The sequence below is a fragment of the Eptatretus burgeri genome, chromosome 8, assembly GCF_056783735.1.
Source record: "Eptatretus burgeri isolate ZD-2024b chromosome 8, Ebu_testis_v1, whole genome shotgun sequence".
NCBI lineage: Eukaryota > Metazoa > Chordata > Myxini > Myxiniformes > Myxinidae > Eptatretus > Eptatretus burgeri.
The window spans coordinates 16,363,829-16,385,791 of NC_140968.1; the positions used below are offsets into that span (position 1 = coordinate 16,363,829).

Below are 21,963 nucleotides of genomic sequence, written 5' to 3' on the forward strand. Positions count from 1 at the left end.
TTGGAAAATAAATAAATAATTGGAGGTGGTGTGTGGATGGGGAATCGTTTTCGGTAAATAAATAAATTATCGGTTTGCTGGTTTGTGCTGTGGAGCCTTACGTTGCAGATACACACATACACACTGATAAACTTCTCTCAATGCTCTTGTTTAACCACACCTGAGCCACACAATATTTTTCATAAGCCACGCCCACTTTCCTACGCCACTCCCACTTGAAATAATAAATAATTGGAGGTGGTGTGTGGGTGGGGAATCGTTTTCGGTAAATAAATAAATAATTGGAGGTGGTGTGTGGGTGGGGAATCGTTTTCGGTAAATAAATAAATTATCGGTTTGGTGGTTTGTGCTGTGGAGCCTCGCGTTGCAGACACACACACACACACACACACACACACACACACACACACACACACACACACACACACACACACACACACACACACACACACACACACACACACACACAAAACCTGATAAACTTCTCTCAATGCTCTTGTTTGACCACACCTCCTGAGCCACACAATATTTTTCATAAGCCATGCCCACTTTCCTACGCCACTCCCACTTTTCATCAATCACGTGCACTTTCCCTAAGTTCCGCCCACTTTCCTAAGCCCCTCATAAAAAATGACGGTGAATAGACACCCGATTTTTTAAGGGCTACCATTTGAAAAATAAAAGCTCAATCAAAAATCGGCTCGAGTAAAATTTTATAAATATCTCAAAATGTTTAATTACGAAGTCTCGCTTCTCTCCATTCAAAACTGAAGGACAAGTATTGAAAATACTATACGCAATTTTTCGGTTTTTCAGCCGCTGCACAGCAACGGGTGGTTGCTAGGCAACAAAATCCAAAGGCGCACATTCCCAACAGATACTGCACATGTCGACAAAGTTTCATCGAAATCGGTTCGCTGGTTTGTGCTGTGGAGCCTCGCGTTGCAGACACACACACACACACACACACACACACACACACACACACACACACACACACACACACACACACACACACACACACCCGGGCGTAGTGGCGTGCGCCTGTAATCTGGCTACTCGGAGGCTTGGGTTGGAGGATCGCTTGAGGATGGGCGCTCTGCGCTAGGCCACGCTATGAGAGGGTGTAGGGCAGCCCGGAATCATGGCGAAACCCAATCCTTATCCCTGTGTCGTAAGAGGCGACCAGGGTTGCGTCAGGAAGGGCATCCAGCGTAAAACCTATGCCAAATCAGTATGCGGATCATAACGGATGATCTGCTGTGGCGACCCCAAACGGAAGCAGCCGAAAGACGAACAACATACTATATATATATATATATATATATATATATATATATATATATATATATATATATATATATATATATATATATATATATATATATATATATATATATATATATATATATATATATATACACACACATACATACATACACATAGATATTGTTACGGTTGTAGAAATTCACAGAACACCATACAGGTCCTTAGGATCAGTTATGTCGATAAGTGCGTGTTCAGGTTATATTTCCCCACAGATGTCTTCAGGGCAATTATTCGTGTGCAGGGCTGTGAATCTTCAGTTAGCGTTATTCTTTTGCTATCTTTATTTTTGGAACAACCACCACCTTCTCCACAACCGCATCTCCTCACCACCTTCTCCACAACCGCATCGCCTCACCACCTTCTCCAAAAACGCCAAACACACCACTACTTCAACAACCACAACCGCGTCTCACCACCTTCTCCAAAACACCAACCACACCACCACTTCAGCAACCACAACCACATCTCCTCACCACCTTCTCCAAAACACCAACCACACCACTATCTCAACAACCACAACCGCCTTCACCACAACCGCCAACGCAACCCCCCCCCCCAACGAATAACATCTCCGCCAACCAACGCAATGGATTCTCAACACTATAAAAGAAAACGAAAGCAATGGCAAAGGCAATGGTGGAGAGAGCCCGATTCACCGAGGAAAAACGCCCTTCTTGGAAAATTCCCTCGCGCGCCAAGAAGGGAGGGCGAGACTCCGTGGCTAAAAAAAAGGGCGCGGGTTGACACCGGGAGAGTTGTTGAGAAAGTTGAGTTGAGAGAGTTGAGGGGCTGAGTTGAGGTGGGGAGAGAAGACGCCGACCAGCGGTGGAAGAGAGGAGTCGCCAACACTGGAGTCTGGAGTCTTGGGAACAGAGGCGGCCAGAGTGAACGGAGCCTTGGGGTCCACGAGCCCGGTCATTCTCTTCTCTTTTCTTTGCAATAAGGTCCTTTGCAACAAGGCGGAGCCGCGACACTCCATCCACCCAATGAGAGCAGGCGACGAGGGAGCGGACCGTGCCCCAAAAGGACGACGAAAGATGATTGAGGATTGCGTCCCGTCTGCTCGAGCGCACTTCTGTCTGGGTCTGCGGCTGACTCCATCGCGCGCATCCGAGGCGTCTTGTCTCAGGCATGACTACAAGCGGTCGACCATCTCAACACGGGAGATCACGTCGTCTCGACTCCTCTGGGTTTGGCTGCCCTGGTCCGTTCTTTGGCGACTGGTGTTCCGGGAAGGTGCACACGTCAAGCCGCGTGAACGCGGCCAGATAGCCAACACATTCTCTTCCCTCAGCTCGTCTTACCTCCGAGCTGTAGGGGCAATAAAGACCTCGAGGTCCATCTCTTTTTGTGTGTGTGTGTGTGTGTGCGTGCGCGTGCGCGTGTGCGTGTGCGTGTGCGTGTGCGTGTGCGTGTGCGTGTGCGTGTGAGTGTGAGTGTGAGTGTGCGTGTGAGTGTGTGTGTGCGCGCGCGCGTCTGTGGGCCCTGTCTCAAAGTAAAATTGTTTAAGGAATTGCTTGAACATTTGATACCCTTCTTTATTCAGATAAGTCTGCCCTTACGTGCTCCCCTCGTTCCCCGATTATTGTTGATAAATTCCCCTCTTGTTGAATGTACCAGCTCGTTGTTTGTCATTTCTGCCATTGGTTTGCAACGGTGCGTATTGGGGATTAGGAAGGCCATTGTTGCCGTAATTGTGCATTTGGACCGATAGGCCTCAGTATCCATCCGCTTGGTTTACTCACGGTAACGGCTCGTTCCGCTCAAGGCTTGTCGAGGGTGTGAATTCCCCGGTAAGCTTTGCCGCGTGGGCACTTAGGTATATTGAAGTTGGCAATTAACCCGACTCCACGCGGTCGAATTACTGGCGATTCATGGTCCTGTAAGGGACCCGTGCCTTCCGGACTTATCCGAGGGTCACGACCTAAATTCTGGTGTGTTCGTTGGAGCCGACTCCACTGCTCCCTCTCGTGGTCGTGCTCGCCACTGATACCCAGCCCCACAACAATGAGCTCGACTGAGTGCCATTCTCAAAATATATTTTTGTTCAACATTAATATTTATGTTCATTGCACGTGTTCAAGAAAGGATGATGGAGAGGAGTTCAGGTGTGCCAAGGAAGGACTTTGTATGACAAAGGATGCAGAGTCAGTAGCTGACTTTTGAGGACAACTTTGAAATGTGGTTTGTCCAAGAAAGATCATGGCTGACAGTAAGACCAAGGATTTTAAGTGACTGAACTTCAGGAAGATTGTTAGAAAAGTAGATGGGGTGGAGAGGAGAGTGGGGGGTGGGGGGAGGTACCATATAAACCTTATGGAGAGGGATAATGAGAGTATCATACTGGTCAGGATTGAAAGACATATTCAAAGTGTTTTGCCTTCTTGCGATTTTGTCAAGATCTGGAGAGGGGGAAAGATGCTGCAGGCAACCTGTCTGAAGAAAGAGGGATGCCAGCACAGAGTGAGGTTACCAAGAAACACACAGAAGAGGATTTTCCAGAGTCAGAGATCATTCATGAAGATTAGGAATTGGACTTGACCTCAAAAACTGCTTTGGGACACTCCAGCCTTCACAGGGAGAAGAGATGTTGTTTCGTATGCAGCCTGTGGCTGCTGGTTACATCATTTTTTTATCTTGCCAAAACGAAGTTTTGCAAGATATTGTTGTGGTTGACGAAATTCGCAAACCACCATTCAGGTCCCTTAGGTGAGATATCTCTGTAAGTATATGTGTAGTTAGGCCCAAACCCGTTGTTTAGAGGGAATAAATGTCATTCATTCGGGCTGCGACCCTTCAGGATAGCCGTTTTTCTTTTACTATCTTTATTTTGGACCAGCCGCCATTACTACCACCACAACCACCACCAACCACGTCTCAACAGCCATCACACAACAACCACCAACCGCAACGCCGCTTCACAACAACAGCCACGACCCTTGCCGTCACATCTCGCTCTCGCAACCATCGCATCACCGCCATTCCCGCGCCGCTTGTGGGCGCCAATCCTGGACTCGTGCAGGGCGCGCACCGAGCAGCGGGTGCAAAAACACCAGCCTTTCTGAAGAAATCGGATCAAAAACGATTCACGCCCACTTCTGTTCCGTCCTATCGGCGAGCGTGGGGCGATTTGGCCCCGCCTCCAGGTGCGTCGGAGTATAATCGCTATATGCAGATTCATGGATCAAAAAGCATTCACGCCCACTTTTCCTCTGTCCAATGGGGAGCCAGCCAGAGGTAAAGGGTCGAAGCTGAAGGAGCGAAGCCCCGGGGGCTATAAAGGGCCGCGTTCGCTCGCCGAAAAGTAGGAGTCAGTCAAGGAGAGTTGAGAAGAGAAGAGTCGGAGAAAGCAGTTGGACGGAGCTGTGGAGCTGTGGAGCTGTGGAGCTGTGGAGAGTGGGAGAGTTGGAGAGGAGGTGGCGGCGGCGAAGGCAGTCGAGAGGGCGCTCGTGTCAGAGTCGGGGAGCTGCGGAGAGGGGAGGCCGGTAACGCGACCGAGGTCGCGGTGGAGACGCTCGTCGCGGGACCCAAGCCAGCGAGATATCCTCATTCCCCCGAGCATCAACAACCCCCTCCTGTTTCCCCCCGTGCTGAGATAGTGTGAAAAGGGGGCCCCGTTCGCACCCCATTTCCAGGCAGTGCCAGCGAGGCCCGCGGAGTCGGGGCGCCACCGCCATTTTGCGGCTCATCACCAGACGGGTAGGCTCGACGCGGTCTCGGCCCCAGGCCCGTCTGCCCCCTCATCGTTGAGGGTGGTCCCTTTTTCTTTTGCTTTGAGTATATGTGTTGTCGGCGCCGTCTGTGAAGTAAAACTGTATAAGTGTTGCCGTGTGCTCGGTAGTCGGTAGTAGATCTGCATTGTTGCATTTGCTTTTTGTGCAGAATTGTGTGTTTCTTCTATTTTTACATTTGCTTTTGGTGTATAATTGTATATGTGTGCTTTCCGTTTGCCGCGGAATAAATGTGCTTTATGTTGAACTGTTTTCCCGTTTCGCTTCGTCTTTTCTCTAATTGAATCTCCATCTTACTTCACGTAAAGGGTTGGTCATGGGCTAAATACGCCCAATAATTAATCGAACCGTCGAGGTTGACGATAACACCGCTCGGTTATCCCGATAGTACGGAACGGGTCGCTTAAAGTGGCCCGTGTCGGAAGTTGACCTGCGGCGAGGTGTGATCGCCCGGTCTACCCTCCGTGTGGGTACTTAGGTAGGTCGAATTTGGCGAGCAACCCTATCCCACGCGGGGGGCCGATTGGCACGATCGTGGTGAGGCCGAAAGGCCCACCCGTGACTAGTTCCCAGCGTTAGTCCGAGAGGGTCACGACGGGATTGTCCGTCCGGTGGGCGACGTGCCGCGATTCGAGTTACGTGGCCGTCCGCACGCCGGCGGGCGCGAATCAGCAACACTGGTGTCAGGTCGTGAGATACAAACCCATCCCCCTCCTCGCGACACTGGTGTCGGAGAACGGGACAACGGGCTCTCCTGTCTCCAGCTAAATTCACGGGAATCGGTCCAGGGGTGAGAGGAGCGACCCCCGATTCCCTCCAAATTACGAGCGATTCAAATTGACCCTTTACGAGAAATAAGATGGCGTCTCAAGGCGAGCGGGAGCCGGGGGTATTAGAAATGTATATGTGTAGTAATGTAGGATCCATGGTCCAGGATGAAATCCCCGTGCAGGAAATGTTGGTTGTGCAGGAACACGAACTCCCCCAACTGAACCCAGAGCCCGAAATAGGTGCGGCGGCGGCCGCGGTGTATGACACCTCCCCTCCCCCTCTCCACCAAAACCCCCCGATCCTTGCCGAATCGGCTCGCCCAAGTGCGCCCGACATGGCCCAGCTATACGCCATGCTGGCAGGAATCAGTGGGGACATGCACGAAATGAAAACGAATATGGAAACAAACGCACTCAAAATGAAGGAAGAAATGAAAGAGCTGCGGGGTGAGATGCAGAAAATAGGCCGAAGCCTGCAGGCGGGCATGGAGGCGATGACAGTGGAGCTCAAAATGGCGACGCCACGTGTGGGAGCGAACGAGCTGGGAGGGAGTGCAACGGCTGTCAGGCCCGCGGTGGAGGCGGGTAAGGAGAAAATAATTTGGGGGACGTGTTGGGCGAGAAGCGTGACGGTGACCGAGAGGGAAAAACTAACGAGGGAGACAAGAGACGAGGTGAAAGGAATTGCGAGAGAGAGAAAAGAACAATTAAGACGGAAAGCAAGAATGAGGTACGCGGAGATCGTGAAAGAGCAAGGAGTGAAAAACAGGGAAGGACTGTAGCGACTTAAGGAGAAAGCAAGGTTGACCTACATAAAGATAAGGGAAAGACGCCAGAAAGAAGCAGAGACCAATAGACACGAGGGGACAACAGAAACGAATAAATGTACAGAGACATGGGAGATGGGAACGATAGAGGAGAGACTGCATGATAATGACGGGGTTAGAGACGCACACACACACACACACAGAGGTAGTGGAGGACGATGAGGTTGAGCTCGCGGAGCGTGTAGGGACCCGGTGCGAGCAGCGGGATAGCCTCCTCCAGGAAGGAGGGGAGTATGCCCCCTTGAGGCGAGTCACGACCATGTGGGTTCGGTCGTGCTTTGTGAGGTCGAGGGGAGGAGTGCTGTGGACAGGTGCACGGAGAGCTTGGGGGTATAGAGGCCCCGGAGACCCTTGTGGGGACACGAATCCCCAGTGTGGTTGTCCCGGTGTTTGTGGTGTCGAGGTGTGTGTTCACGAGTGTGGCGAAATGCGTGCTGCAACGCATGCATAGCGCGGGTCCAAGGGCGTGTGTGAGAGCGACCGGGTGGGTGACAAAGACCCCGTGTGTGGAAGCGACCCAGTGTGTGTGGTGTGGTGGTAAGTGTGCAGAAGGGCGTGCTTCCCAGCACGCCGTGTGTGGATGAGGCACCGCGGATGAGTGCCCCCGCGTGTGAGTGAGGGACGGTGTATGAGTGAGGCACCACGGATGAGTGCCCCCGCGTGTGTGAGTAGTATGGTTTGTGTGAGGGAAATGGCACGAGTGAGTGGAAGGCCGCGAGTGAGTGGAGCCACGTGTGCAAGGGAAATGGCATGCGTGAGTGAGCGGCCGAGTGTGAGAGAGACAGCGTGTGCAAGGTCGCTGTGTGTAAGGGAGATGTCGGTCGGCATGTGTGAACATGCAGCCGCGTCTCCCGGTGTGAGTTTAATGGTGAGGTGTGTTAGCGTCATAACACGCGGGAGTGCGTGTGTTAAATGGCGACGGAGACTGCGACAGAGGAAAGAAAGCCGAGTAGCGGCTGTAGATGTTTTGCGCACCGTGCCGGGTTCACCCAGCAGCGAGCACGAGGTCCGTGCTGTGCAACGCACGAGGCCCCCACGTGCTCGCTTGCGAGAGTGAAGTCCCGGTCCGGAAACGCACGCGGTGGATTTGCCGATCCCGCGGACGGACAAAGTTTAGGCAGGATTATGGATTTGGACCGGACGGGTTCTCTACGCGGGCGTGTGTGTGAAGCTCCAACGGGCAGAGCACATGTGTTCGCGTGGGGAACCCCTCGAGACGTGGGGCTTGTGTTTTTTTTATGCGCACGGTGACGTCATGGCTGCACGCGGGGTTGGAATCCGGCAGGAGGGGTATCCCTGCCGGATGGTACCGTCCAAGGAGGGACGAGGTACACGTGCAGCTGCATGACGTCACGGGCAGGTGCAAAGTGCGCGAGCTGTGAGTTGCCGCGCTGCCGCATGTGGAAAAAAAAAAAAAAGCAAGCCTCACTTTCGGGTTCACAGGATTCCCGGGCAAGGGGTGGAAGACCCCCTTACCAGGGCACAGGATGGAAACTAGTTAGGGGGAAGGGTTAGCTTAGCTAGACCGGCTCCATGGGGCAGGGGTAAGTCCTCATGGGGCCCGTGGAATGGATTAGTTAGAGGGATTGTAGCCAGATTTAGGATGGGAAAATGGGAATAGATTTAGAAGACAGTGACAGACAGTGAATGTGTAGTGGGGACGTAGCTTAGCTACGTAGTGTTAAAAGGAACGTGCTGTAGTTTAAGGGACGACGTGGGAGCACGAGTTAGTTAGGGGATGCAGATAGAAGGATGGCAAAATTCAGCGGTCTGTGTGTGTTGAAGAGTTGTGGGTTGTGAGGTGAGAACGTGTGCTTGTTGAGTGAGTGAGGCCAGCGGGTCTGTGTGTGTGTGGAGCGAATGGGGAATGCATGGTGCAATGAATGATTGGGAGGAGGAGTGACTCCCGCCCAAGGGACCCCGGGGTCAGTATAAAGTAAGTTAGCTGGGTTAGTCAAATTGAAAAATGGAGGTCGTTTTGTTGTTGGTGTGAATGTAGGCTCGAAACCCATTTGGAGGGGTGCAGGAGCCCTGTTGAAGGGCTGGGAGCGTGGCTGCGAAAGGTGAGTATCGCTGAGTGGGTACCCCGGGCACCAGGCTAGTCGGCCGTGGTAGGCCAAGGGTCCATGGGGGGCCGGGATAGCGTAGTGGGCACGGGTGCGTCTGCTTGGTGCGGGGGCCCGGGGCGCCATTAGCCGCATGGGCAGTGTTGTGGGCACGGGTGACCCTCGGAAAGGGGCCCGGGAAGCCAGCCTGCCACGTGTGCATTTCAGGGGAGGTGCCATGGGGGGGCACTCCCCGGTGTTAGGGAGCTGGTAGGCTCGGAGGCAGTGTAGTGCCCGGGGGTGCCATAGCTGGAGATTCGGCAGAGGGTCGTGCCTGCCAAGGGGAGCCACGCGTCCCAGCCATGAGACCGTGTGAGGGCACGGAGAGAAAATTGGGGGCGAGGCCTGAAATTGTGAGGACACCAACACAGGCGACGGGAATCTGGGTTGTTAGAACCAATAGTTTAAGCGAGAGGCGCTTGTTGAAAGCCCCGGGGTAGTTTAACAGTTAAATGGATAGGGTAGATTAGGAAGTGGACCCCTCCGCACCATCCATCCCCTCGCTCTCGTTGTGGGCCGCTGGACCCACTTTGGTTATAGATCGCTGAACTCTGGGGAGGCCATCCTGAGGCTTCGGTGGGCCTCGACACAGGACGCTAGCTCTCCCTTGTTCCCCTCCGGGAAGGGAATGTAGGGGTTGGGAGTAGGCTAGGTGACAGGATAGGTTAGCCGAACAAGGACAGTACAGGGGGTTAGTAAAAATAAAAAAATAAGTTAGGGCTAAATTGGGGTTTGACAAATTAAGGGAGTGGGTATAGACAGTGACAGGCAAAAGGCGATAGGTTGGGAGGGAGACCGTAGAGTAGGTCCGAGCCCGCCTTCCGAGTGGCCAGCACCACTGCACTCCCTCCACCAACCTCCACTGAACGGCAAAGGCTGGCCAGCTTCATCTACTGGCTGCGTTGCTGCAAGGCAGAGGCCGGCCAACTTCATCGGCAGCTGTTATTTTGCTGCAAGGCCTGTGCCCGCTGGATCGGCTGCAGCTGCTGCGCTGCAAGGCCTGTACCGGCCGGATCGTCTGCAGCTGTCTTCTGCAAGGCCTGTGCCGGCCAGTTCATCTGCCGGCTGTGTTTGCCTGCAGCGGCCTTGTTCTGCAGGCTGTGTTTGCCTGATCACCTTTGCCATGCCATGCCCACTGCCCCTGTTCACCAGCCCCGTTCAATTTTTGCTTTGCCCCCCCCCCCTGTTCATTGCCATGTGCGCCAGGATCAGAAAGCAACAGTTTGCAAGCTGCGAGAACTGCCCTGTTGGCAGCTACAACACGGGCCTGCAGTGGCAGCCCGTGCACCGTGTTTGCGTGCATCCATTCATCCATCCATCCATCCATCCATTCGTTGTGTTCATTGCATGTGCCACTTGAGCTGGCACGGAGACTGCGTTTGTGCAGCCCCTGCACCGTTGTGGTTCACTGGGTTCATTTCAAAAAGGAAGGCCTTGGACTGCGTGTGAGCAGCCGGCCACGTTCCCTGTCACCTGCATTGTTTGAGCCAGAGACTGCATGCGAGCAGCCTGGCTCCCCGCTAACTGCTTTCTTTTTGCAGAGTCCATTGATCCTGTGCCATGGTTTAGTGTAAAATTTGTAAGTTAAGGTTAAGATGTACTGTAAATATGAGTGCGCCCCCGGCATGTCTGTCTTAGCGCCGGCAATTTTATTTAAGTCGTCCGTGTGAGTGAGTTTGTTTAGGTAGTTACTCAGCCCTCAGGTTATTTATTTTGGGGACACGAATACCATGAATGTCGCACTCAGGGATCCGTAGGTAAAATGTACTAGGGGAAAACTACACATGATGGCACACGAAAATTTGACGACTCGGGACGAGTCTGTAAAAAGGGGAGGGGGTAGTGTTGTGGTTGACGAAATTCGCACACCACCATTCAGGTCCCTTAGGTGAGATATCTCTGTAAGTATATGTGTAGTTAGGCCCAAACCCGTTGTTTAGAGGGAATAAATGTCATTCATTCGGGCTGCGACCCTTCAGGATAGCCGTTTTTCTTTTACTATCTTTATTTTGGACCAGCCGCCATTACTACCACCACAACCACCACCAACCACGTCTCAACAGCCATCACACAACAACCACCAACCGCAACGCCGCTTCACAACAACAGCCACGACCCTTGCCGTCACATCTCGCTCTCGCAACCATCGCATCACCGCCATTCCCGCGCCGCGTGTGGACACCGATTCTGGACTCGTGCAGGGCGCGCACCGAGCAGCAGGTGCAAAAACACCAGCCTTTCCGAAGAAATCGGATCAAAAACGATTCACGCCCACTTCTGTTCCGTCCTATCGGCGAGCGTGGGGCGATTTGGCCCCGCCTCCAGGTGCGTCGGAGTATAATCGCTATATGCAGATTCGTGGATCAAAAAGCATTCACGCCCACTTTTCCTCTGTCCAATGGGGAGCCAGCCAGAGGTAAAGGGTCGAAGGTGAAGGAGCGAAGCCCCGGGGGCTATAAAGGGCCGCGTTCGCTCGCCGAGTGGTTGAGTAGTTGAGTCAGTCAAGAAGAGTTGAGAAGAGAAGAGTCAGAGAAAGCAGTTGGACGGAGCTGAGAAGAGTGGAGAGTTGGAGAGGTGGCGGCGGCGAAGGCAGTCGAGAGGGCGCTCGTGTCAGAGTCGGGGAGCTGCGGAGAGGGGAGGCCGGTAACGCGACCGAGGTCGCGGTGGAGACGCTCGTCGCGGGACCCAAGCCAGCGAGATATCTTCATTCCCCCGAGCATCAACAACCCCCTCCTGTTTCCCCCCGCGCTGAGATAGTGTAAGAAGGGGGCCCCGTTCCCACCCCATTTCTCGGCAGTGCCAGCGAGGCCCGTGGAGTCGGGGCGCACCGCCATTTTGCGGCTCATCACCAGACGGGTAGGCTCGACGCGGTCTCGGCCCCAGGCCCATCTGCCCCCCCTCATCGTTGAGGGTGGTCCCTTTTTCTTTTGCTTTGAGTATATGTGTTGTCGGCGCCATCTGTGAAGTAAAACTGTATAAGTGTTGCCGTGTGCTCGGTAGTCGGTAGTAGATCTGCATTGTGTTTCTCTTTTACATTTGCTTTTTGTGCAGAATTGTCGTGTCACTTTTACATTTGCTTTTTGTGCAGAATTGTCGTGTCACTTTTACATTTGCTTTTGGTGTATAATTGTATATGTGTGCTTTCCGTTTGCCGCGGAATAAATGTGCTTTATGTTGAACTGTTTTTCCCGTTTCGCTTCGTCTTTTCTTTAATTGAATCTCCATCTTACTTCACGTAAAGGGTCGTGGGCTAAAAACGCCCGATAATCAATCGAACCGTCGAGGTTGACGATAACACCGCTCGGTTATCCCGATAGTACGGAACGGGTCGCTTAAAGTAGCCCGTGTCCGAAGTCGACCTGCGGCGAGGTGCGATCGCCCGGTCTACCCTCCGTGTGGGTACTTAGGTAGGTCGAATTTGGCGAGCAACCCTATCCCACGCGGGGGGCCGATTGGCACGATCGTGGTGAGGCCGAAAGGCCCACCCGTGACTAGTTCCCGGCGTTAGCCCGAGAGGGTCACGACGGGATTGTCCGTCCGGTGGGCGACGTGCCGCGATTCGAGTTACGTGGCCGTCCGCACGCCGGCGGGCGCGAATCCGCAACAATGTTAGTCAGCTTGTATGTTTTTTTTTTTTTGTCTGTAATCGCGTATAAAAAAAATTCTGCAGAGCACAGTTATCATTGGAAATTTTTGTAACTTCGCATATCAGAGGCCTACAGAGGTCCCTTTCAGTGCACAAAATTTTGAAGGTCAAGGTCAAAGGTCAAGGTCACTTTGGCACAAATCAGGGGAGTCGACGAAACCCTTATTTTTTTGAGTTATTTTGATCGGATCGTCTTCAAACTTCATGGGAATATAGTTCATGGTCTATCGCTGAGCTGGTTAATTTTTGGTGGCAATTGGCCTTGACCTTCATGGTTAACGCCTCAGGTCAAACATATTTGACCCCAAGGTCAAATTTTCAAGTTTTAGGAACCATATCGTGTCGTACCTCAAATTGAACACCTCGATGAGTGCTTTCTAGATATGTCAAGCTTGAGACATTATGACGTCATTTGGTGACGTTATGAGGCAAAAGCATATTTTTCATGGTTACTCTGTAGAACGATTCTCATCGGAATCTCTCGTCGGCAGATATTCCTCAAGGAGTCGCTCCTGGTTTTTTATCTTGCCAAAACGAAGTTTTGCAAGATATGTAAGTCAGCTTGTATGTTTTTTTTGTTTTTTTTTGTCTGCAATCACGTATAAAACATTCTGCAGAGCACAGTTATCATCGGAAATGTTTGTAACTTCGCATATCAGAGGCCTATAGGAGTCCCTTTCAGCGCATAAAATTTTGAAGGTCAAGGTCAAAGGTCAAGGTCACTGTCGCAAATCAGGGGAGTCGACGAAACCCTTATTTTTTTGAGTAATTTTGATTGGATCGTCTTCAAACTTCATGGGAATATAGTTCATGGTCTGGCGCTCAGCTGATTAATTTTTGGTGGCGATTGGCCTTGACCTTCATGGTTAGCGCCTGAGGTCAAACATATTTGACCCCAAGGTCAAATTTTCAAGTTTTAGGAACCATATCGTGTCGTACCTCAAATTGAACACCTCGATGAGTGCTTTCTAGATATTTCAAGCTTGAGACATTATGACGTCATTTGGTGACGTTATGAGGCAAAAGCATATTTTTCATGGTTACTCTGTAGAACGATTCTCATCGGAATCTCTCGTAGGCAGATATTCCTCAAGGAGTCGCTCCTGGGTTTTTTTGTTTGTTTGTTTGTCTGTAATCACGTATAAAAAATTCTGCAGAGCACAGTTATCATTGGAAATTTTTGTAACTTTGCATATCAGAGTCCTATAGAGGTCCCGTTCAGTGCACAAAATTTTGAAGGTCAAAGGTCAAGGACACTTTGTCGCAAATCAGGGGAGTCGACGAAACCCTTATTTTTTGGGTAATTTTGATCGGATCGTCTTCAAACTTCATGGGAATATAGTTCATGGTCTAGCGCTCAGCTGATTAAATTTTGGTGGCGATTGGCCTTGACCTTCATGTGTTTTTTTGCTTTTTATCTTGCCAAAATGAAGTTTTGCAAGATATGTTAGTCAGCTTGTTTGTTTTTTTTATTTTTATTTTTTTGTCTGTAATCACGTCTAAAAAAATTCTGCAGAGCACAGTTGCATCGGAAATTTTTGTAACTTCGCATATCAGAGGCCGATAGAGGTCCATTTCAGTGCACACAATTTTGAAGGTCAAGGTCAAAGGTCAAGGTCACTTTGGCGCAAATCAGGGGAGTCGACGAAACCCTTATTTTTTGAGTAATTCTGATCGGATCGTTTTCAAACTTCATGGGAATATAGTTCATGGTCTGGCGCTCAGCTGATTAATTTTTGGTGGCGATTGGCCTTGACCATCATATGTTTTTTTTTTGTTTTTTTTTTTTGGTCTGTAATCACGTATAAATCACTCTGCAGAGCACAGTTATAATTGGAAATTTTTTGTAACTTCGCATATCAGAGGCCTATAGGAGCTCCCTTTCAGCGCATAAAATTAAGGTCAAGGTCAAAGGTCAAGGTCACTTTGTCGCAAATCAGGGGAGTCGAAGAAACCCTTATTTTTTTGAGTAATTTTGATCAGATCGTCTTCAAACTTCATGGGAATATAGTTCATGGTCTGGCGCTCAGCTGATTAATTTTTGGTGGCGATTGGCCTTGACCTTCATGGTTAGTGCCTGAGGTCAAACATATTTGACCCCAAGGTCAAATTTTCAAGTTTTAGGAACCATATCGTGTCGTACCTCAAATTGAACACCTCGATATGTCAAGCGTGAGACATTATGACGTCATTTGGTGACGTTTTGAGGCAAAAGCATATTTTTCATGGTTACTCTGTAAAACGATTCTCATCGGAATCTCTCGTTGGCAGATATTCTTCAAGGCGTCGCTCCTGGTGGATAGCAGCTCTGTTCACCTCAGTGTGACCTTAAAGAAGTCACACGTGGTCATCTTTTGGCAAGATACGGGTCATCCTGCGGGTGACATTGGTTTATTTTTATATTCGCGTGGCTGCGCCGCTGATGCAGTGCCCATGTTACGAGTCAGCTGGTACTCATTTTGCCGACCTCAGAAGGATGACCAGCTGAATCAACCCACTTGGTGTGATTTCAATGGCAGCTCGTTTGTCATCAATCCAGTCATTGAAGAAAATGCTACTTCCTTTGAAAACGTATTGAAATGCTTATCTTCCCTTCTTTATCTGGCATCAGCACTCCATGTGTTCTTCTTCATTATGATTTATTTTTCCTATTCTTCTTGTTGTGCTTCTTCAACACAGGCATATTTTGTAAGCCTGTCTCTCACGGAAACGCTGGTTCTGTCATCCGTCCTCAGGTTGTACAGGTCGACCTTTCCCTGTGCTTTGAACAAAAATCGCATCCACCCATCCCACGATGCTCATCTCAGAAAGTGAAACATGGGAATCATGGGAAGGTGTTTGCAGGGGTTGTCTGCACACAACAATCAAATCCCATTCACGATGTTTTGCAGTCAAACCCCTCCGTGTCAGTGCTCTCTCAAACATCAACTCCAAGCCCATGTCCTTCCACGTGTCCCACTCTTCAGCATCCCTCCACTTCATGTCTCCTCTCTCTGCATCCCCTGACACCATCCTCTCCAAACTCCCCCACCCCCCCACTCATCCTGCCCCTCATAGTTTATCTTTCATCTCACCCCCTCCCACATCTACTCAGCCAACGCCCACCCAAAACCTTCTCCGCCATCCCTCAATGTGTGCACCTCAAACATCTGAGGCCTCAGCTCCATCCCAACAGATCTCTCAATCCAGGTTGCAGCTCACAGCCCAGATATTATGTGGTGAACAAAATCCTTTCTCCCATGGGATGTCCCTCATTCTGTCCATGCCTATATGAGTGGCAAACAAACTACTTTCTGCATGTGCATAATTTAAATGTGCTGTTGCAAGGAAATTTTACACAGGCGGAGGCCATTTGGCCATCATGCCTGCGTCAAATAAGCATGGAACACTGGAATTGAATGTGAGTTGGAAGAAAAAACATTCACTTTGCAGATCATGAATGTCAATGTCTTCGACAACAAAAAAAATTGTTCCAAAAGAGATTCCATCAGTTCTAGGAAAAAAAAAACACATCAATGGTTGACATCAAGGTATTTCTTGACGTGATAGGTTGTATAAAATAGTGACATACCAGACTTGGGTGTGAATCCATCATCCTGTTGGTGGAGGTTGCAGACATCACTGAAACCGATTCCCCGGAAACCAGGAACATTTTCCAGCTGCACCTTCTGGAATCCATGAAACTTTTGGCAGAAACTGGAAAGTTCTCGAATAACATTCTCCAAGTTGACGAATAGACTTCCCAACAGAGAAGAGCCTGCAAGCTGGACAACCTGCGGCTTCAAAAAAGATTTCACAAATTTACAGAAGTCAGCATACATTGCAAATTTAAATTTCTCTTTGGCGAGAGAGAGGAGCTCTGTTCGCAATGAATCGGAGTCTGTACAAGCTCGAATAACCGTCTGATTCTCAATTCCAAGTATACTGATCACTGCTTGGGCTGTTTCTGCTCTCAGACCTTGTGATTGGAGCCATTCCAAGAAGTTGTCCATTTCACCGATGACCTGCCAGGGACACAATGCTTGTGTTAACAAAAGAAAGTTTATCCATGTTATTTTCTGGACTCTATATTTTATCCAACCAATGCAGGGATTTACAGCCAGTTTGTTCACCCCATGTGCGCTGGCAGAACGGCCTTGAGGTAGGCACACTTGCCCCCGAGTTATGTAGCTTGGGTTTGAATCCCGACACGGCTATAAACTGTCGCCGTGGTGTTTCACACACAGGAAAAGCGATCAATGTGTTTGCCATCCTTCGGAGGAACGTATAACTGGGCATCCCCTCTCACAGCATTAGTTGGTGGATATTAAAAATCCCATGGCAACTTCCTCGAATAGTAGGCAAGCTATCACTGGCACGCTGCCCAAATTCCAAATTTCTTCTCGAATTTACAGGGGGGCTCCACATCAGTGGTACAGCAATGATGCAACCAGCAGCCACTGCAATCAAGATGAAAGAACCAAAAGAATAAAGGGTGAAAGAACCCCTCACCTCAACTCCCCTGCCTTGCTCTCTCTCATTATTAACCTCCGCCATCAAAGATCGGAGGTTGCTGTTTTCACCCCTGTTTGTTTGTTATCTTGCCAAAACGAAGTTTTTGCAAGATATGTTAGTCAGCTTGCATGTTTTTATCTTGCCAAAACGAAGTTTTTGCAAGATATGTTAGTCAGCTTGTATGTTTTTTTTTGTTGTTGTTGTTTGTTATCTTGCCAAAACGAAGTTTTTGCAAGATATGTAAGTCAGCTTGTATGTTTGTTTTTTTTTTTGTTTGTTTGTTTGTCTGTAATCACGTATAAAAAATTCTGCAGAGCACAGTTATTGGAAATTTTTGTAACTTCGCATATCAGAGGCCTATTGAGGTCCCTTTCAGCGCACAAAATTTTGAAGGTCAAGGTCACTTTGTTGCAAATCAGGGGAGTCGACGAAACCCTTATTTTTTGAGTAATTTTGATCGGATCGTCTTAAAACTTCATGGGAATATAGTTCATGGTCTGGCGCTCAGCTGATTAATTTTTGGTGACGATTGGCCTTGACCTTCATATGTTTTTTTTGTTATCTTGCCAAAACGAAGTTTTTGCAAGATATGTTAGTCAGCTTGTATGTTTTTTTTTATTTTTTTTTTGTCTGTAATCACGTCTAAAAAATTCTGCAGAGCACAGTTATCATTGGAAATTTTTGTAACTTCGCATATCAGAGGCCTATAGAGGTCCCTTTCAGTGCACAAAATTTTGAAGGTCAAGGTCAAAGGTCAAGGTCACTGTCGCAAATCAGGGGAGTCGACGAAACCCTTATTTTTTGAGTAATTTTGATCGGATCGTCTTCAAACTTCATGGGAATATAGTTCATGGTCTGGCGCTCAACTGATTGGTTTTTGGTGGCGATTGGCCTTGACCTTCATGGTTAACGCCTCAGGTCAAACATATTTGACCCCAGGGTCAAATTTTCAAGTTTTAGGAACCATATCGTGTAGTACCTCAAATTGAACACCTCGATGAGTGCTTTCTAGATATGTCAAGCTTGAGACATTATGACGTCATTTGGTGACGTTGTGAGGCAAACGCATATTTTTCATGGTTACTCTGTAGAACGATTCTCATCGGAATCTCTCGTTGGCAGATATTCCTCAAGGAGTCGCTCCTGGTGGATAGCAGCTCTGTTCACCTCAGTGTGACCTTAAAGAAGTCACACGTGGTCACCTTTTGGCAAGATACAGGTCACCCTGCGGGTGACATTGGTTTATTTTTATTTTTTTGTCTGTAATCACGTATCGATCACTCTGTTGAGCACAGTTATCATTGGAAATTTTTGTAACTTCGCATATCAGAGTCCTATCGAGGTCCCTTTCAGCACATACAATTTTGAAGGTCAAGGTCAAAGTCACTTTGTCACAAATCAGGGGAGTCGACGAAACCCTTATTTTTTGAGTAATTTTGATCGGATAGTCTTCAAACTTCATGGGAATATAGTTCATGGTCTGGCGCTCAGCTGATTAATTTTTGGTCGCGATCGGCCTTGACTTTCATGGTTAGCGCCTGAGGTCAAACATTTGACCCCAAGGTCAAATTTTCAAGTTTTGAGAACCAAATCGTGTAGTACCTCAAATTGAACACCTCGATGAGTGCTTTCTAGATATGTCAAGCTTGAGACATTATGACGTCATTTGGTGACGTTGTGAGGCAAACGCATATTTTTCATGGTTACTCTGTAGAACGATTCTCATCGGAATCTCTCGTAGGCAGATATTCCTCAAGGAGTCGCTCCTGGTGGATAGCAGCTCTGTTCACCTCAGTGTGACCTTAAAGAAGTCACACGTGATCACCTTTTGGCAAGATACGGGTCTGGACCTCAAAAACTGCTTTGGGACACTCCAGCCTTCACAGGGAGAAGAGATGTTGTTTCGTATGCAGCCTGTGGCTGCTGCGGACATTGGTTTTTTTTGTTTGTTTGTGAACAGTATTAAGGAAAAACTCCTCGACGGATTTCGACGAAACTTGGTGGGGGGGTTAGGTATGGTCCAAGGATCATGCTATTAGATTTTGGATTTGGTCCCCCCTCCGCCCCCCCAAAAATGGAGAAAAGAACTATAACTGTCAGCACTGTTGACATCATATTTAATGAATAAGATATAAGGTTCACTTGAGAGACCCAGCAGTATTGGCAGCGGAAGTTTTGCACTCTCCTGAGTGCTCCCGCTCGAGTTAACCTCCGCCATCGAAGATCGGAGGTTTCTGTTTTCACCCCTTTCTGTTTGTTTGTTTGTTTGTGAACAGTTACAGAAAAACTCCTCGAAAGATTTCGACGAAACTTGGTGGGGGGGGTAGGTCTGGTCCAAGGATCATGCCATTAGATTTTGGACTTGGTCCAAAATCCAATATGGCCGCTATGGTGGCCAATTTGAAAAAATATTTGAATTTTTTTTTTGCATTTCCACATTTTTTAAGTGATTTCCAACCCCCCCCCAAAAAAAAATAAATTGTTGGAGAAAAAAAAAATTGCAACTTTTTTTTTTTCAACAAAATTTCGATTTCTTTTTTTTTTTTGCATTTCTACATGTTTTCAGTGATTTAAACCCCCCCCACCCAAAAATATAGTTAGAGAAAAAAAAATTGCAAATTTTTTTTCAACAAAATTTCGATTTTTTTGTTTTTGCATTTCAACATGTTATAAGTGATTTCCAACAAAAAAACATGCCAAAATTATAATTGCAGCTGATTGCAAAAAAAAAAGCCTGATGGGGATGGGGCAGGGTGGCGGGACAGGCCTGATGGGGGTGGGGCAGGTTCGGCCTGAATTGGGGGGCAGGTTCGGCCTAATGGGGGGCAGGGCCGCCCTGATGGGGGTGGGGCAGGGCGGCGGGGCCGGCCTGATGGGGGTGGGGCAGGGCGGCGGGGCCGGCCTGATGGGGGTGGGGCAGGGCGGCGGGGCCGGCCTGATGGGGGTGGGGCAGGGCGGCGGGGCCGGCCTGATGGGGGTGGGGCAGGGCGGCGGGGCCGGCCTGATGGGGGTGGGGCAGGCGGCGGGGCCGGCCTGATGGGGGTGGGGCAGGGCGGCGGGGCCGGCCTGATGGGGGTGGGGCAGGGCGGCGGGGCCGGCCTGATGGGGGTGGGGCAGGGGCGGCGGGGCCGGCCTGATGGGGGTGGGGCAGGGCGGCGGCGCCGGCCTGATGGGGGTGGGACAGGGCGGCGGGGCCGGCCTGATGGGGGTGGGGCAGAACGGCGGGGCCGGCCTGATGGGGGTGGGGCAGAACGGCGGGGCCGGCCTGATGGGGGTGGGGCAGAACGGCGGGGCCGGCCTGATGGGGGTGGGGCAGGATGACGGGGCCGGCCTTTTGGGGGTAGGGCAGGGCGACGGGGCTGGTGTGATCGGGGTGGGGCAGGGTCGGCCTGATGGGGGGGTGCAGGGCCGGCCTGACGGGGTGGGGCAGGGTGGTGGGGCTGGCCGGATTGGGATGGGGCAGGGTCGGCCTGATTGGGGAGCAGGGTCGGCCTGATTGGGGGAGCAGGGTTGGCCTGATTGGGGGAGCAGGGTTGGCCTGATTGGGGGGGGCAGGGTCGGCCTGATTGGGGAGCAGGGTCGGCCTGATTGGGGGAGCAGGGTTGGCCTGATGAGGGGGGCAGGGCAACGGGTGCAGTGCGACACGGAAATGGGGGGGGCGACAGCATTTTCTCTCTGAGTTCTCCATTTCCGGAACGATTTTCCTGTGGATCCAATTGACCTGAGATGGAATGTCCGTGGAAGGTTAACGAGGATGTTACATTTTAGACCCACACGATGTTTATGAGTTTTTGAATTATGAATCAGGTTTTTCATCTCCATTCGGGTTCTGAACGTTAAATATCCCACGGAACAGGTAAAGTAGGTAATCGTACCTCGTCCCCTTGTTACACCTCCTCATGTGGATATCAAATTGGATTTACAAGTTAACTATTAAAGGTTTCCGGTAGTTTTGTCGTTAAAAGGAAGAATGAGGTTTAATCCTCGTTGTGGGAAGTTTAGTGACGATGTGATATAAAACAATGTGGTGAATCAAACAAAACGAGTTAAAATCACCTCATGAAGTCAACAATCAAACACCTCAACAAACATTCAATAAAAACTCCTTTAACTTTCCTTCATTTCCGTCATCAAGGAACAGAAAATTATTTTATATTTAAATTAACGCTTCACGGATCTTTCTCAATGTTAAATAAGAATTCCGAAAATACCTCTTCGATCAGTTCCTCCTCGACCACGAGGACCTGAGTTCGAGTTCCGGTTCAAGTTTTGCCGAAAATCGATGGTTTGGTTGCTTCCAAAGACGAGATTATAATTAGAAATTTATCATTTGTCTCCTCTTGAGCCTGAACTCCTTTACACACCTCCGACTCAGCGCTGATTTCTTCCACAGGCCTCTCTCTCTTCGTTCCTCACCTCCCCGGAAGCTCATGCGGAGGACACGCCCAGTCGAGGACACGCCCAGTCGAGGACACGCCTAGTCGGAGGACACGCCCAGTCGGGGACACGCCAAGTCGGAGGACACGCCCAGTCGAGGACACGCCCAGTCGTCGTGTGCCGCTCCACCCTTAATTACCTTCGCAAACTTCGTTTGACGAAGGTATTGTATTGACCCTGTGTATTTACTTATTGGTAAATATGTGTGCGGACAACATTGCGCAAAAACTGCTGGACCGATTTGCATGAAATTTTCAGAGATGATGTGCAGTTACTCAAGGACGCCAGGCGAAGCTTTCGGGAGCGATCGGATCAAAGGTCAAGGTCAAGGTCACAAAAAGGTCAAAATCGTTTTTTTCTGATTAAAGTGTCAATTTTGTTCCGATTTACATCAAATTAAGTCCAAAATGTTCAGTATTCAAATCCCGATCCACTGATATAGCGTATGGTATAGTGTTTGCAACCCTAGTTAGTCTGTGGAAGTCAAAGCTCAAGGGGGTCACCAAAATGGAGTTTTTGATTGGGAAGCGTTGTGGACAACATTACACAAAAACCACTTCGCAGATTGTCATGAAATTTTGTGGATGTGTTTGGCATCACGAGAGGACAAATCGATTAGATTTT

At 49.6% G+C, this 21,963-nt stretch overlaps 1 pseudogene across 1 annotated transcript in view; it reads right to left on the reverse strand.

Moving 5' to 3' along the window:
* LOC147021197 (uncharacterized) overlaps positions 1–21,360 on the reverse strand; it is a 51,383-nt pseudogene extending 30,023 nt beyond the window's left edge. The window contains exons 1-2 of the transcript XR_015061322.1: positions 21,114–21,360; positions 15,980–16,412 (exon numbers count right to left, since the gene is read on the reverse strand). The product of XR_015061322.1 is annotated as an uncharacterized LOC147021197 (transcript). The remainder of the gene's footprint in view (positions 1–15,979; positions 16,413–21,113) is intronic.
* Between the last annotated feature and the right edge of the window lie 603 nt (positions 21,361–21,963).